The following is a 14,808-nucleotide window of genomic DNA, read 5'->3' on the forward strand; positions in this document are numbered from 1 at the left end:
TATGAAGGTTCTTGGTGAACCGCTTGGTGAAGGCTCTTGGTGAGCACTGCAAGGATTTGTTCCCGAGTGTAGGGTTTGGTACCCAAGTTGTAAGGCTTGCTCCGCCGGTGAAGGAGTTTTGTAGTGGATTGTGGCATCCTTGGCTTGGTGTTAAGGCGTGGACGTAGGCTTGGTGCCGAACTACGTTAAATCTCCGGTGTTAACCTTTTTCTCCCTTCACTCTTTTATTTATGTCTTGTGCATGATTTACATTTCATTTATTGTGATTTAATAGCTTGAATCTTGCCAAGAGTTTTTATTTTGTAGAGAAAGCACAAATACGCAAAAAAAGTTCATTCACCCGCCCCCTCTAACTCTATATACTCTCGGCTGGGGTGATTAACAATCTCGTTTCGTAAGAAAGGAACCAGCAGTATGCTTCAGCTTACTGGGTGGAAGAACTCAAGATTGCATCAACTTTATACTTCTATTTGTCAATGAAGACAGAATATGAATTTTCATAGGCATCTCGTTTAACCCTCCTACCAAATAACAACGGATGGCCCAAAAGGGTGCGACAAATCTTTAAAGGATACCCCACTGAACTGTCTCCACAATGAACCAATCTTGAAGCTAAGCAAGCAACAGCCGTTGACCTTCAAGTTGCCATTATTCACCCAAGCAATTTTGCCAGATCAAAATGAGGTTCAATTTTCAAATTTAACTTCACAGATTCTTCAAAAATTACATTTGTACAACTACCAGGATTAACAAAGTACAAAATTGCTTATAACAAATCACTTGAGTGTGGACGAGGCTAGTTCATCTCCAATCTTCTTTTTTTTTTTTTAAACCATGTGAGTTGAGAGTATAGGTCAGAGTACTAAATAGATTATCAGGCTGCCATCATCATCTAAGTCACCTGGGACTTCTGTTTCAGCTACAATTACTTGAATGCCATCATCATCATCATCATCTTCTTCTGCAGCAGCCATGATTTGGTTAGGACATTCTGCAGCTCCATGCCCAAAATCTTGACATTTGAAGCACTTGAGTGATGGTTCGACCTTAGAAGTTGCTCCAGAATGTTCAGGAGTCTTCCAAGGGGTATTACTCTATAGCACTTTACTCAATTGCTCCACTGAATTCTCTCTCACAACCCCACTCATACTCTTCTCAAAGCAAATGGCTGATGTAGCTCTAGGAGGATGAGGTTCAGGTCGCATATCCTCCTCCATCTAAGTGGCAACTTGTACTGCATTCCCAACTGTAATAAGATGACATGCAGCAAGTTTGGAGGCAATAGCTGGGTTCCTTTCCTATACAAAGCTATCATCACATCCTCTTTACATTCTATGTCCGCACAAGTAGCCAAATGATACAAGCCGCTAGTGTATTCTATCATGGTCTTTCCTTCTTGCTTCGAATCAAAGGGCTCCAAATGAACATGCTGCTGGTAACTGGAAGGTACAAATTGCTACAGCATGGCTTGCTTAGACTCATCCCATGTTGTAATCTCACCAAATCTTCTTCTAAAGATCATTTGTTGTTTAATCCACCAAATTTGAGCAGTTCCCTTCAATTTTGGGTCATTGACTCAACTAAAAATACAACTTGCTAGCCTCATTTGTGTAATTCCATGGAAAATAGTACTTCAAAGAATACACCATATCATCAAATTCATCAGGAGAATTAAAATGTGAAACTTCTAGTTTAATTCCCCAACTCAAATGATCATTTTGGCCACAATGCACCTCAAAGTATGGGGACAGCAGCTGTACCACTTTGCTTTTTGGTAGGAAAATCAATAGGCCTCTTACCCAAAGCTGCAACTTCAGTTGTTAGCCTATTCAAAGCATTAGTAATAGTCTCCAAGGCAATCTCCATTTGTACCCTACAGGACAATAATTTTACTTTTGCAGATAACTTGGCATTAGTCACCATGCTGCTGATTTTTTTTAATACATATAACCTGTACATCGCCAAGGACCCTCAAGACAATTTACTAACAATCTTCGATCTATTCATGTAAACCACAAACTTGATTCTCAATTTCTCAAGAACTATCTTTAATTTCTCCTTTATTGCAGAGCTTCTCTTGGCAACAAAAATAGACAACTTACAAATCGCAAGTCTGATTTTGATGCTGGCAGTGCTGATGCATACTGCTGAATGTGTACCAACTCAAATAAGCAACCTTTATCGGTCTATCAAACAACTTCACAAAATTGGGGGCTTTTGGAGGGAAAAATTCAAAAGTTGCAGAGCAGGAGAAATTTTTCCCACAAGTGCATCGGTGGTCGACTTTCCAGCAATGAAATTAATGGCGAAAGTATTTCATTGGCAAGGGTAGGTCAGGGGACTGTGATGGCAATGGTGAGGGTGGTGGTGTGGCGAGAAAAGCACAGGAAATTCAGGTTTATGAGGGGCGATGGCTGGAGATTGTTTCTCCAGTACTTGGTGCTGCACAGGTGGTTGGACGGCGATGAGTTTTGGGGGAGGGGCTAGTCAGAAATTTCTGTCTCTGATGGTAGTGGTAGCGTTGCAAAATCATACTTGGAAAGTGACCCATGAAAATGAAGGGAATGTGAAAAATTGCAGGTGGTTTTTAAAAAAAATCTGGATGTACAGCATACGGACAAAAAAATCATGAATGGTGTGAAATAGATAGGAACTGATCATCATAGTTTGTGATTGAAGTTTTGGAGGAAAAAAGATTCAGCTGGTTCAAAGAAAATACGGATGAGAAGAAAAAAGATGGAATGAGGCCAGAGTATTGGAAGAAGAGAAGGTGAATTGATGTTTGCTCTGATACCAAATGATGCAAAACAACAAGGAGGGAATGCTGCCAAGGGAGAAATTAGAAGAGAAATAGAGGAAAGACGAGAGATGAACAGAACAGCAGTAAGATACTGCCTAGGGGAGAACAGGAAAAGGAGAGGGGAAGAAGAGGAAAGGGGAAGGGAGGAAAGAGATTACCATTGGGGAAAAACTCAAGTTAAACTTCTCAATTCGAATTCATCAAAAACCAAATCTTACATAGCTTTCACACCCTATTTATAAGAAAATCTAAATTATATAAAATTACACATAAACCCCTAAAACACACATATATTACAAACAAACCAGAAAATACACACAAGCCTACTACAAGCAACTAAACACAAATAAAAACTACAAATTAACTAAACACACTTGGGTCTCTCTTAACCCAATTATTTGAAATTGGTATCCTAATTGGGTCAAAGTGATCCATCCAAATACCCACCTCCCAGCCTACATCAGATGGTTGACAGCTTAATGGTAGGATTCAACCTCTTTCTTGTTTACAATAGTCCTGTCAACAACAATTTTCACCTCTCAACAAGTACGTACAATCCAATGCATCATACTCTGCCATACAACGAATGTGTGTCATGCAAGCATTGGCCATAAAAATATTCATAGTCAGCATGCGGATTTAACAGCAAAAATCTGCATATTTTACATGAATTGGCCCTCAATCTACAAATCACAGATTGGATTGTGTTGTTCTTCTTGAGGAATGAATTAGGTTGCCTAGGTTGTGACTCTTTGTGACTGTTGATTGGTTCTCAAAGATAGCACACTTCACCCCATGTTTAAAGACACTGTCCACATTGCAAAAATTTTATTTCAAGAAGTCGTGCACTTGCTCCATTCAAGATATCAAGTTTATGAGCTATTTTTTGTGGACCTGAGAAAGTTGTTGAATACAAATCTCAACTTCTCTACTTCTTTCCACCCAAAAACAGCTGAACAAACTTAGGTTGTAAATCGACCGAAGTTTGGGAGATCTCCATTAAGGTGTCTAGTTGGTTATCATGTTACTACTTTTAACTAGTATTAAGTACTTCATATCGTAAAATCTGCATCATTAGAATGACTGGATGCAGTCCCTTTGAGATGCTTAGGCTAAAAACAAAGAAAATCATTACCTCCCATTACCTATCAATGAAAGACCTAGTACTTGGACAAAAAAAATAGAACATTGCACTTAGCAATTAAATATTGTGAAGAAGATAAGCTCAAATACTTATGCTCTTGAATTACAAAAAAAGTTGGGCATTACTAATGTGTTCAAGGTACACCCATGGACTTAAATTTCCACGAAATTGTCAAAATTTCCGTCAAAATTTCCGATTTTCATCACCCTTGAAATCGAAATGGCAGTCGATTTCCATCGAAATCTCAATGAAGCATCCGAAATTTATCGAAATCTCGAAAAAGTTAGCGAAACTTGTCGAAATTTTAACTGTACAATGAAATTTTGTCAGAATTCAAAAGAGAGATTTAGGAGTGAATTGAAATTTCTCTTTTAGTTTATTTTATTTATTTAATCGAAACAAAGGATTATTACAAGTGCTTTTGAAATTATATGAAAAAATAAACTTACAGTAACATTTTATTTAATCATTCATGTCTAAAGTATCATTATTTGTATAATAAATAATATTTCAATGATTTATGAATTTCATTTGTATTAACTGAATATGTTTAATGTAGATTACCTTACAAATATGTTTGATACACATGACTTTTTACAACTTTTCTACCTTATACAAAACATAGATGTATTTAATTTGTACTATATTAGTCTTAAAACTTATATTATTTTGTTAACCATTTCTAAAGTTTCGCAAAGAATTCCATGGTTTACTACTAAATTCCGTGATTTTTTCAAATCAAAATCGAAATTGACATTGAAATCGAAATTTCCGTACTTTTCGAGCTTTGAAATTTGAGTTAAAATCGAAATTTAAGACCTTGAGTACGCCCTTTGATAATAACGCAACTGTTCACTTACCCCAACATCAACTCACTCTCTCTCTCTCTCTCTCACCAAGTCGCCCGTACGCCAGGGGATCAACACTAGCTAGACGACAACATCAACCACTTAGAGAATACTGCATTAGCCATTCCCACGCATAATTCAAGCAACAATGGAAATAATTCTTTACTCTCACTAGCTAGAGGCCGAAGCCTCCTTTAAATAGATGAGGAGCGAGGGAATATGCCATGGCATCTTGGAATATGCTTCCGACATAATCTTTTTCCTTATCTCCTTTACACAACTTTCAATAAAGATAAAGCTGACTAACAAAGACAATACATATAAAGCTGACTGACAATGACAACACATATAAAGATAAAGCTTACTGACAATGACAATACACAAAAAGATAAAGCTAAAGATAAGGTTGAACATAATTGCTTCAATGGTCCATTCTTACCCGATAATCCTCTTCTTCTTTAGTTGAGTAGACTGCCATTATTTCCAAGTATTCAATTGTCTCATTACTCTCTATTTGTTCCACATAATAAAGTGTCAGTCTGTTCATCAGATAGGTACTGTAGAAATGGGGAAACAACACTAGGTAATGAGAGCTTTTGGCTCTCTCATCATCTTGAAAATGTACTGGGTTGAATAAATCCTGTGGCAATCTGTCTGGGTTAACCTGATTTATGTGGCATAGGCTTTTCCTTATGTCGATCCATTTCTGTGCTGATAAGTGTGGATCCGCAAAGGGATTCTCTTTGAAGTTTCGTATCCTTTCATATACGGGAGAGATATTAACATATCTATTCCCATCTTAGACTTGAATCTCACCTTTGAGGTGGAACACAACCAAAACATAAGGGGACCCAGTAATAAAGTCTAATTGCTGAACCCATTGTGCTTCTATTTTGAAGCACGGTAGCCAATCGCACTTTATTATGTAGAACAAACAGAGAGTAATGGGACAATTGAAGACCTAGAGATAATGGCAGTCTAACCAGCTCAAGAAGAAGAGGATTATCGAGCACGAATGGACCACTGAAGCAATTATGTTCAACCTTATCTTTAGCTTTATCTTTTTGTGTATTGTCATTGTCAATCAGCTTTATCTTTATGTGTGTTGTCATTGTTAATCAACTTTATGTGTATTGTCTTTGTCAGTCAGCTTTATCATTATTGAAAGCTGTGTAAAGAAGATAAGGAAAAAGATTATGTCGGAAGCATATTCCAAGATGCCATGGCATATTCTCTCACACCTCATCTATTTAAAGGAGGCTCCTGCCTCTAGCTAGGTAGAGCAAGTGAGAGTAAAGAATTCTATTGTAAGAGTTCCATGTATTTCTCTTGTTTTTGTAAACCTTTCCCTTCCGTTTAATGATATTTCTCTTGGTGTGTTCTTATTACATCTTGTTCCCTTATTCCGCATTGATCTTACACTAAGTGCCCTATTGGTATCAGAGCCATGGCAGTTTAAAGACTCCTTTGGAGCCTCCATCACTCCTCGAGTGATGGATCTCTTTGCTCACAACAAAGGTGATTGTCTTAAACTCAGTATGCTCTTTGGATGCCACACTCCGTATGGATCCTCCACATCAGAACAATGATGGATGAGAACCAAACTGTAGGTTCGGAAGATCAAAGATCCACTTGTTGTCAACCAGACGAATCTACCAAGTAGGTATCCCCAGCTAAAGCAACTCTCAATTGGCAATCAAAAAATGCCATAGCCCAAAAAAGAATGCTCCAGCAAATTATGGATAACCAGAGAGAGCTAGCAAACAATGTCAAAAACAAGTTCGACACCACATCAATCCTCATCGATAAATGATAGAACCATATCCCAAGATTGCATGAGAAGCTTATGCAAATGATTGGGAACATGTCGGCTTTCTCTCCAGCTTTCAGAAAGAGAAGCAGAGATGCAACACCTCAAAGCCCAGCTAAATTCTCTCAAACAAAGCCAGCAATAACAACATAGACAGGAGAAGATTGACCCTCTCTTCCCTCCAACTACTTTGGCTTTCAGCTCTCCTTAGCCAACATTCCAACCAATATCAATGCAAGCATCTTTCAAAGGCAGTGACTCCTTTCTTCATCTCAAAAAGAGGCAGTATACCCAAAAGCCAGCCCAAACCCAAAGGGTTGAGTCAACGGCTGTCTGAACTACTCAGAAGAAGAAAGACAAGCAAAAATTTGGGGAATCAAGTGATCCAGATCGAGAGCCACAAATTGGGGTGCTAGAAAAGGATAATCCTATCTCCAAACTCCTTACTGACTTGGCTAATCCATTACATCTAGAACAAGCACCAAAATCATCACTTGCCATCATGACAGATGATGATTCTTCTGATGAAGAAATCCAAACTTCAAAGCCTACAATGATGACCCAGCCATCCACCCACTGAATTGACTACGACAGTCCTACTGACAATGGGGTAGACGACAACATCAACCTCTTAGAGAATACTACATCAGTCATTCCCATGCATAGTTCAAGCAACAATGGAAATGGGCCAACCATTTCATTGGAAGGAATACCTCCAAGCCAATGGAGGAATAAGATCCTTGAGCTCCATGCGTGGTGCACAGCAGAACTAATGAAGGAGGGAATTACCCTCAAAGAAGTCATTGGAAGGGTCGTTTCCAAATTCATTGGAAGATTAACCCACTAGGCTACCCATTCACCTATTCCTCCATGCAGTAGTCCTCATTGGACCCAGATTTTACATCGTCTCGATCAAAAATGGGGTCCAAATGCCAAGTATCTTCTTCTCTGTCGAGTTCCTCAAATGAGACAATTAGCCTATTGCCTCCACCCAAATTTCACGAGCATGCGATAGTCCTCATTTGACTCAAATTTTAAGTCATCTCGATCAAAACTATAGTCCAAAGGCCTAGTATATTCTTCTCCATCGAGTTCCTCAAATGTGATGATTGGCCCATCGTCTCCATCTCAATTGCTATTCTCTTGCTAATGGGACGATTAGGCAGCATTGAAAAAGCTTCTCGCTCAGATCTACTACTGTAGACCTAGGGCTAGAGTCCAAAGACTCATATCCCCTCCTCCTAGTCAAACCCCTCCGCAAGATGACTAGTTTCATCATCTCTCCCAATGTCTTCCCTTGCCAACAAGGCAGTCTAGGATGTCCACAAGAGTCTACCTCAATTATTGAATACCTCAACTCAAGAGTCATGCCAATTTCTCTCCCTCCTGTTTTCTACCGTTATTAGTTTCAGTCATCTCTTCTTGCCATCGCAAGCACCACCACCATCACATCTAGAACTGCTGCAATTACTACCACTTACCCCTAAGCCCAATTTGTCACTCAACCTCTCTTTATCCTATTCTAAGGCTAGGAGTGCAGTAAGGCTCTGGGCTCCAATGCACGAAACTCCACCGGCAATATCTTCTCCCACACTTAGTCTGCTCGATATATCTGTGAGGGTTTGCATTTTTTGTTCTTTCCAATTCCTAAAATGGCATATTTCAATTTAAACTTAGGCTTTTTAGCAACATTTTTTCCCAAACAAGTTGTTTACATGTTGTTTTTAAGATATACATTAATTTCATGTCTATTTTTTAGTCCAGGGCTAACCTTTCCATTCACATAGCCAGTCCCAAGCTTGGATAAAGAAGAAGGGTTGTGTTAGGTAGCTGATAGTCAACATAAAAACTTGTTAGATCCTTGTGATATGAAGCCTTAGCAAATGTTCACTAGGGCACTCCCTTTAAGCGATGCATTGCACTTGTACCACTCGGGTGTGGCAAAGAATAGACAAGGGTGGGCAAAGATGGGTTTTTCTAGACAAAAGACAATTAAGAAATTAATATAGGTAACTAGGGGTTAGGTTAGCATCCTGGAACATAGAGACACTTAAGGGAAACAACATGGAGTTATTTGATACGATTATAAGAAATTAACATAATCTACCTCCAAGAGACTAAGTGGGTAGGGGCAAAGCTATTTGCTAGAGAAATCAGAAAAATAGGTTTTCAACTTTGGTACACTAAAAAATAAAAACATAAAAATGGGTTGGGAATCGTTGTAGATGAAGACTTTAAAGATAATGTGGTTTACATTAAAAGAATAGGGGATAGAATAATAAAAAATCAAGATAGCTATAGACCAAGAGATAATAAATGTCATTAGTGTGTATGCTCCCCAACCAGTCTCAACAAAAAATCATAAAAGACAGTTTTGGGAAGATATGGATAATATGATATAAGGGATACTCGAGCCTGAAAAAACATTCATAAGAGCTGATTTGAATGGCCACATAGGAAAGGACAATAAAGAATATGAGAGGATACATGAGACTATGGGTATGGAGATAAAAATGAGTTTGGAAGTATGATTTTAGATTTTCCCATGTCATATGATCTTGTTATGATGAATACCTACTTTAAGAAAAGGGAAGAACACTATAATTTTCAAGAGTGAAGAAAATAAAAGTCAAATAATTTTTCTCCTAACTAGGAAGAGAGATTGTTTATCTTGTAAGAATTGTAAAGTTATGCATAGAGTGCTAGTTCTTTTTTTATCAATAAAGATAGTATATGTTAAAAGGGCATCAAGGGGATGCCAACTTGAAGTACATTAACTCAACCACCCTAAAGAGTGTCATCAAAATCAAAAATTACATTGAACTCATTTGCTACAAGCCATTATGGCAACTAGTAATCTTAGTAAATCACTGCTCTTTGCTGAATTGAAGCTTTGAGAATGAGTTTCTTTTCCTTTGTTGCCCAAATCCATCTTTAGACCCAGAGCTCCCCTCCAACAAATCTAGCAATAACCCACTGTTGTTCGATTATAGTCAGAGCCACATTCAGTAGATTTTTGGTCTAGAGGCAATGGAGAAGCATGTGGTCTACTTATTCAGCCTTAACCATGCAAAGGTCATATCTGTTGGAATGGAGAGCCCCTTTCTTTGCTAGTATTAGATGTTTTTACAAAAAAATGGAATAGAAAGAACAACATCTCAATGCAAGCGGATCAGGTGGTGGAGTCTAGAGGGAGAAAATATAGTAAAATTTGAAGATAAAATGATCAAAGAGGGTAAGTGGACAAAAGGGAACATAGTAGATATGGACACTATGTGGAATAGAATGACTAACAAAGATCTTAGGCGAATCCAAAGAAAGGTTCTCGGGCAACAAAGAAAGTTGGTGGTGGGATCAAAATGTCCAAAAATACATAAATACAAAAGGAATTTGTTACCAAAACATCGAAAAATTGTATAAATATAGAAAAATTTGAAAAGTATAAAGAAGCAAGAAAACAGGCAAAAAAGACCATTAATGAACCTAGAAATAGAGCTTATGGTAGTTTATACGCTAGATTAGATACAAAAGAAGGGGAAAAAGACATATATAAACTGGCTAGAGCTAGAGAAAGAAAGTGCAAGGATTTAGGCAATGTAAAATATAAAACAAATGAGAATAATAATATCTTGGTTAAAGAAGAAGACATAAAAAAGAGGTAACAAAGATACTTTAATAAGTTGTTAAATGACAATGAAATCGAAAGCTTAAACCTAGAAGTGATAAATGAGGAAAAGAGTAAAAATTTGAAATTTATTCACAAAATTAGAGTCACTAAAGTGAAGATGGCTTTAAAGAAAATGAAAAGTGAGAAATCTATAGGACCAAATAACATCCCAATTGACGCTTGGAAATGCCTACGGAATAAAGGATGTATATGACTAATCAACCTATTCAACACTCATAAAAAGCAATAGAATGCCAAAGGAATGGAGGAATAGCACATTAATACCTATATAAAAAATAAAAATAAAAAAAACAAAGGTGATATTTAAAATTGTAATAACTATCATGGAATTGAACACAAGTTATACGACAAAACTATGGAGAAAGAATAAGAATATAAACGAGGGTCTCAAGGAGAAGTTCAGGGAAAAGAGGAGGGACTTGCATATGGTTTTTATCGACTTTGAGAAAACTTATGGTAAAGTACCTAGAGAAATGCTTCAGTTGGTCCCAAAAAAAAAAAAAGGTAGTATTGCAGTAGGTATACTAATGCCATTAAGGGCATGTATGATAGAGTAATGACTAGTGTGCTAGGACTACAAGTGGAGAGTCTAGAGAATTTCAAATCATAACAGGGGTACACCAAGGTTCTACTTTAAGCCCTTATCTTTTTGCTTTAGTGATTGATGAACTCACTAGGAGAAAACAAGATCCCATGGTGAAAGCTAGAACTTTGAAGAACCACCTTAGAAAAGTATAGAGGTTTTAGGATGCATAGAAACAAGACTAAATATATGAAATATAATTTCAGCCAAAGGAATACTAAAAATAAGACTAAACTCAATCATCAAGAAATCAACAGCACTAGTAGATTTCGATATATGGGATCCATTATGCAAGTGTGAAGAGAAATTGAAAAGAATGTAGCACATAGAGTTGAAGTAGGTTGGGTAAAATGAAGGAGTGCTGTGTGATCGTTGGATACCGTTAAAATTAAAAGGAAAACTCTATTGGATGGCTAGAAGACCTGCCATGTTAAATGGATTAGAATGTTGGGTAACTAAGAAGCAACATATTTAAAAAGTAAAAGTTGCGGAACTGCAAATGCTAAGATGAATGAGTGGCAAAACATTAAAGGAAAAATTAAGGAACAAACATATTTGTAACAAGCTAGGAATAGCCTCGTGGAAAACAAGAAAAGGGAGGGGCGGCCTACATGGTTTGGGCATTTAAAATGAGGGCCAAGTAGTGAACCAGTGAGGAGGAGGGAGCTAGTTATTGTTAATGATATTGGAAGACGTAGGGGTAGACCCAAAATAACTTTGAATGAGGTTGTGAGGAAGGATTTAACAACTCTTAAGTTAGTTGAGGAAACTGCCCTTGACCATGTGAATTGGTGGAAAAGGATTCATATAGCCAACCCCACTTAGTGGGACTTAAGGCTTGCTATTGTTGTAAAGTTGCTTTGACAAATCACTTGATTCTAAAAATTGCTAGTTCATTTCCACTCCTCATTTCTTTCAACCTTCTGAAGAGAGAGGATAGGTTGGAATGCTAAACAATCTTCCACATTACCATCTTCAGGTATGTAACTTGGAACTTCCTCTCTTAGCTTCAATTACTTGGGTTTCACCATTTTTTTTTTTCCCGCACTGTCTTACCTTGTTAGCACACCGCATATTTCGATGCCCAAAACCTTGGCACTGACACACTTAATTGCTAACTGGACCTTAGAAGCCAACCTAGAATGCTCTGAAGTCCTTCATGGGTTAGCAGTATGAACTCCTTCACCCAAATGTTCAAACTGATTTCTCTCTCACAAAACCAGTAGTAGTCTTCACAAACTTAAGTGTCTATGTAATACCAAGAGGATCACGCCGTATATCCTCCTCTATGCTCTAAATTGGATCTCCAACTATAATAAGGCAAAATGCAACAAGATTGGATGCAATAACTGGCTTCAACCCTTTCCAATATAAAGCAATCATCATCTCTTCTTTCAACTCCATATCTACACACACAGCTAAATGCTAGAATCTACTAGTGTAATCAGATGCTAACTTGGCTTCATGTTTCAAAGTTCAAATCAAAAAGTTGTAAACAAGTACACTGCTGGTAGTTAGGAGGTACAAACAGTTCCTATATGGTGTGCTTCATCTCATCCAATCTTCAGATATCTCTCTAGAGATCTCTTGTTGCTAAACCCACCAAATTTGAGCAATTCCCTTCAATTTGGATTAGGCCAAAAAAATCTTTTGAGCTTCATTCATGCCATTCCACCGGAAATTGTTCTCCAATGAGTACACACAATCATATAATTCATGAGGATTATCATCATTAAAATTTTAAACTTCCAATTTAAATCTCCCATTCAAACGATCATTTCAGTCTTCACGCAGCTCAAAAGTGTGAGGAATTATGGTGGTTGTACCACTATCCCATTTGAGCAGAGAATCAACTAGACTCTCGCCCAAGGTTGCAGCTAGTAACTTCATTTGTTGGTCTCCAAAGCATTATACATCTTTTGCACCTAGCAAACAACTATTCCACCTCTGGATACAACTCAACATTAGTCAACAAAACACCATGTTGCTGGATACTTTTTTCTGCAGCTGTCTTCTTTGTTTTGTTGCAGCTGTTATTATTCTGTTTTTTCCTAAGGTCTACAGTAGATAGGAGGACTTAAAAGTGCAAATGAGAAGGACTGAGAGGAAAACAAGTTGGTTAGAAGAGAAAAAAAAATTGAATTTCAGGCACCTTTTTTAGGAATCTAATCTGAGAACATTAAGTGCAGGGAAAAATGACAACTCAAACCTGTGTAGGAGTCAGGCAGGTGGATTGACAAATGAACTGGTATCAGGTTGCTGCCATAGAAGGATGATGACAAGGCAATTTTCTGGCAGAATGAATGATGTGACCGAGTGTGGCAGCTCACATGATAGATGATGTGGCATGACAATGTGGCATAGTTCTGGGTTTAGCTAAGCATGGTCAGGAGAGGGAAGCTGGTTTATGTTTTTGTGTTTGCTTCGGTTTTTTTTTTTTTTTGCTGAATTTATTTCTTTATTGGGATGAACCTTGGAAATAAATAAGGAACTCAGTCAGGTTAAAATGAATTATCATGGAGGACTAAGATAATAATAACCATTTCACGCTCATCAGCATATGCAGCACGTGCGGCATCATCCAGCTACTTCCTGCATCAAGCCATAAAGGGTTTCATAGATCAGACAATGGGGCAATGGGAAATCAACAGATAAGGTCAGGATTGTTAAGAGGTTCAGGCAAAGGCGTAGAAGTGATGATGGTGGCAGCAAAGTAATTTCCAGCAGCAGGTGGTATTGCATTTATCCTCTTCTGGAAATTAAACTACAGGGTGGGGTGGTCAAGAGGCTCTGATTCTGATGGTGTCTCTGGTTGCTACCTGGAAGTATTGAAACAAAACTGGTACTGCTGTTGTGACTTGCAGCCAATATTAAGGGAGAAACAAAGGAGCTTAATAGGAAGAAAAGAAGAAGAGAAAAAAAATATTGAAGAAGAAAAGAGGAGAAGGAAGAGCATAGATGGAGAAACAAACAGTTACAATACATTCAAATTCGTTAAATTATCTATTTTAACAGTGCCACTAATTCTAATTTATAGGAACTACCAAAACAAGGAAATTATGAACAAGCACATCATGACAATTAATCAGACCAAAAACATTTAAGTTTTACAACCCAAAAAGCTCTTGACCCTATTCTTTGAAAAAACTCCTGAATAGGATTAAAACGATCCATCCAATGGCTGGTTTCCAGCCTTACATCAGAGTCTGTTCAAGGTCCTAATCAAATGCATACAGCCGTGAACAAGCCCAAATCCAACATTTCAGATCAACTTTTGGGATCAACATTGGGCTATGTAAATAAATGCCCTCACTTTTTTTTAGTACAAATGCTATCTTACTACAAGATAACATTTAAGATGAAAATAAAAATTTGAAGTAAAAGAGATTTAAATCACAAAACCCTGCAAATGTTTCTCCTTTTCCAACTGACCCAACTAATTTTAACCTAGTAGGGGGAAGGGGGGAACCGCTGCCATATATAGAGCTTAATAACTATTCCATCACTGAGTGAAGCTAAATTCCCTGTTACTGATATTTTTTGGGTGTTAATTTTTTTCTTTTTCTCCTTTGAACCCCTTCTCCAAATTAATGGCAACCTTTTTTGTAAAGACATAGCTCATGATAACAAAAAATGTATTATTATTATTATTATTAACACTTGGATTTTCAAAAATGTCAAGTTATTTTTACAACTTGCCCAATTTTTATTTTTTGGAAAAATTAAACTTCTAAAAATTTTGGTTAAGTTTGACCACTCGCATTTAATATTTAAATTTAAATGAAAGAACTACCTTCTACATTCAAGGACGTGTATAGAAGTTATTCTATTACTATTCTAAATAATACTCCCATCTGATGGAAATTGATCAAATTTAAATCCAATAGAATTTCTCTCAGTACTCTTTGTAATAGATTTTTAGAAATTTTTCTTCA

The 14,808-nt window shown here is 37.3% G+C and overlaps 1 protein-coding gene across 8 annotated transcripts in view; it reads right to left on the minus strand.

Moving 5' to 3' along the window:
* LOC131148587 (BTB/POZ and MATH domain-containing protein 4-like) overlaps nucleotides 1-14,808 on the minus strand; it is a 36,669-nt gene that overhangs the window by 7,847 nt on the left and 14,014 nt on the right. The gene's annotated exons all lie outside the window — the stretch shown is intronic.

The sequence above is a fragment of the Malania oleifera genome, chromosome 2 (assembly GCF_029873635.1).
Source record: "Malania oleifera isolate guangnan ecotype guangnan chromosome 2, ASM2987363v1, whole genome shotgun sequence".
NCBI lineage: Eukaryota > Viridiplantae > Streptophyta > Magnoliopsida > Santalales > Ximeniaceae > Malania > Malania oleifera.